The 3,840-nt window shown below is 26.7% G+C and overlaps 1 long non-coding RNA gene across 1 annotated transcript; it reads right to left on the bottom strand.

Annotated features, from left to right (window-relative positions):
* Positions 1 to 1,275: 1,275 nt before the first annotated feature.
* LOC149033075 (uncharacterized) lies at positions 1,276 to 1,872 on the bottom strand. Its single transcript, XR_016175995.1, has 3 exons — positions 1,742 to 1,872; positions 1,535 to 1,622; positions 1,276 to 1,381 (listed from the first exon to the last, which is right to left on the bottom strand). It is a non-coding gene; the product is annotated as an uncharacterized LOC149033075 (long non-coding RNA).
* Between the last annotated feature and the right edge of the window lie 1,968 nt (positions 1,873 to 3,840).

Below are 3,840 nucleotides of genomic sequence, written 5' to 3'. Positions count from 1 at the left end.
AGATTTATGGACTGAGCAAATGTGATTCATTTTAAACTTTTTTGCTACATATATATAAAATAGAAATATTTTAATTAATTGTAATTTCATAAAATTTAAATGTAATTAATTTTAAAGTAGAATATTTTTTTTAAAATATATGTTTATTTTTAATGCTGTAATGAAATATACATAAATATTAATTCCTCTCCTCTATCCACTTTTTCATTTAAACAATGTTTGTAAATTTTTAAAAAATAGTGAACAAAACAATAGTGAACAAATCTAGTGTTAAACGAATTTCTAAATGAATTTAATTAATAAAATGTGAATACCATTCCAACGATGATCTGAAACACAAATAAAAACAAAATTATATAAATCTTTGTTATATAAAAATTACTATAGTTATTGAGAAAATGTACAATATAAAAATTGACTTACGTTTATTCTTCATTGATGAATGCACGATGGGTCTCCTACCCTTAGGATGACGATGAGCACACGTTTAAACCAAATAAAAAGAAACTTGCGAGTTTCCTAACCGAGCAAACGAAACTTTAACATGCGACGATCAACACTGAATCTACTTTTGTCGACTTTTTTATATTTTATTTTAACACGATGCAACACACGAGAATCTCATTGCCTACGCGCTCGAATGCAATGATTTTCTGAAACAGAAAAAGAAAAAGAACAATTAATATCATTTTTGTAATAAAAATCAATTGAAATTATCATAGAAATATTTGATAGTAAAATATACTTACTTTTAGTCTTCGTTGATGACTGCAGGATGGGTATCCTACCCTTAGGATGACGATGTATAAAATAAAATTAAATAAAAAGTCTGGAAAGCTGAAACATACTAAAGACTATATTACAATATTTCCTGTAAATCATTTCTGAAGGCACGGTACACATTAAAACCATTGTATATTTTTGATAGAATGGTATTCAAGTTATTAAATATTTGTGAAATTGATCAAAGTATGCAACTATTTGCTTGTAATATTACGTATCAAGTATGTAATGTTAGTATAAATATTAATTAAAAATCTTTAAAGTTGTCTAAATAAAACGGTAATTGTATCAGCAAACTCAATAAAGAGTAACATAAAAAATAAACCAGATTTTATACCATTCTATGCAATGAAAAACTTTTTAAACTATTAAAATCAAAAAGATAACGTTAGAAATAAAATTATTAAATAATTTAATACGCCTTATATTCGTTCATGTTGTCTCGTCGAAAGATAGAAGACGAATACGAGGTACGTTATTATGTAACCTTGCTAGAGGAGATCTCGGGAGTGTCGAACGCTCGGCTATTATACCTATGTTATCGGCTGTTTACGTTTTGTCGTCGGAAATTCGACGAAGAAAATTCCTCGAGAAATTCCTGGAAATAAAAATACACATTTATAATAACCTATATGTCGAGTGTATTGTTTTCTTATTCTTCCTCTCTCTCTCTCTCACTTCTTCTCTCTCACACTTTCTGTAGTATTTCTATATGCTTATATGCTTATATTTAAAAAAAAATAATGCTCACCTCGCCGTATATGGAGAAGATAAAAAAAGTTGCCACAAGGTTAAAATATTAGTGAATTCGTGTTATAACTCTTCCCATGTTAAGAAAACTAAAAGAAAGTAAAATATGAAAAAACTCACGTATAAAAATCTTGAATATAACATTCGTTATATATCATTTAATATAAAACAGGAAGGTGTACGTAAGAATATTAATTAAAACAATTACCTGATATTAACGGGATAACAAAATCCGCTGCAACAAGTATATAGATAACAGATTAAAAAATTCGAAAGATTCGCCATATTGAAGTGCATAAAACAGGCGCATAAGACTGGCGCGAAAATACTGCGTGCGCGAAAATGATGCGCAGTAGATCTTCTTTCCACCTATAATAAAGAAAAATTTCGAAAGGTTAAAAAACGATATAGGACCACAAAAATTGTCAAAATATACTCAAAAAATCAAAATTGATCCTTTTATCCTTTATATATTATAATAGAAAGGTGTAAACCTTACAATATATCTTTTAATTACCTGATCTTAACGGGACGATGACACTCCGATGTGTTCTCCACGAATGACGCCATGAAACTGAAGAATTCGGACGAAAGCTTGGCTGTGATTGGCTAATTCCTTTTTTTGAACATGAAAAGGGTCCTCACAGCTTCTTACACGGACAGAATCTGACCTTCTTCATGACCACGCTGGTCAAACTGCATATGATAATTTATTTATTAAATAAATTAAAAATCATTTCTATTTTTCTAATAAATGTACACAACACTTATAAATATTCTAAAAATAATGGAAAGTACAAAGACAATGTAGACATTACGAAAACTTTGTCGTTTCTCATAAAAGAATACAATCGTATAGGAGAGAATTGTCGATATAAAAATGTCTAATATAAAATGCAGCATATATGAAAGAATAAATTCCCAAAATCTTTATCGATAAAGAATCCTCACAATTGAAATACTTTCAGAGATGCATAATTGTTTTAAAAATATTTACACTAACGTTTATACACGATTCACACGAAGATTATTCCACATGATTTTCTATGCTATAAGATACTACATTCTCTTTATTCTATTCATTATTTTTAGAATAATTATGAATAACGTGTACATTTTATTTGTAATCGAAAAAAGAATCATAAATTTATAGCATATCAAAATTGTTTTCTATTTAATGTACCTTAAATCCTATGAAATGTTTAAACCAATGTATATGCATAGAAACAATATGAAATGTTATTAGAGTATATTAGAATAATAAAATAATTGTTAAATAATTAATATAAGTGCATATTGTTATCTAATAACTTATTACATATGATCTATGTACCTTTCTCTTCAAGATTAACCTTTTAACTGAGGCATTATTCTCTGTGAAAATGCTTTTATTTAATATTGGTTATGTTATTTTCCAAAAGTTGCCCATCTATGCAACACAAAAAACATTCAAAATAAAAAGAAATTTAGATTATAACTCTCTAATTTTTATAGTATTTTCACTATACACAATACTTTACACACTTTACTTGTAAATATCATAAAAATAATGAATAGAATAAAAAAAGAATGCATAATAAAAACATTATCTCATTGCATACGAGAAAACAATCATGTAGAAGAGAAACTTTGTCAAAGCAATTTGTAAAACAATTGACAATCTTTTGCTTGCCATCCGTAAAAAATAAATCTGTATCATAAAGGTGAGTTTTTACGTTATCGATACAGATAATAGGGACTTTTGTACTGTTGGCATGTGATAGATTGTCAATTGTTTTACAAATTGCTTTGATAAAGTTTCTCTTCTACATGATTGTTTTCTCGTATGCAATGAGATAACGTTTTTATTATGCATTCTTTTTTTATTCTATTTCTTATTTTTATATTTACAAGTCAAAGTGTATAATGTATCAGTGAAAAAAGTGTAAAATTTAGAGAGTTATAGTCTAAATTTCTCTTTATTTTGAATGTTTTTGTGTTGCATAAATATGAAACATATGAAAAATAACCTAAACAACATTAAAAAAAAGTATTTTTTCAAAGAAAATGTCTCTGTCTAAAGGTGAATCTCGAGAAAGAAGGTACATTGATCATATGTAATGAGTTTTTAGATAACAATATGCACTTATATTAATTATTTAAGAATTATTTTATCATTCTAATACACTCTACTTTTATTACAGGACAATGTAAAACTAGATGTCATAATTGCATAAGAGCCCTAAAATAATTACAATAGAAGAAAAAAAATGATACAGTTGCATAGTTTTAATTTATAATAATCTTTATATTTGGGATATTATATTC

The sequence above is a fragment of the Polistes dominula genome, unplaced genomic scaffold (assembly GCF_049000335.1).
Source record: "Polistes dominula isolate Pdom_NZ unplaced genomic scaffold, Pdom_raw_medaka contig_79, whole genome shotgun sequence".
Classification (NCBI taxonomy): Eukaryota; Metazoa; Arthropoda; class Insecta; order Hymenoptera; family Vespidae; genus Polistes; species Polistes dominula.
This window is presented reverse-complemented; position numbering and strand designations above follow the sequence as displayed.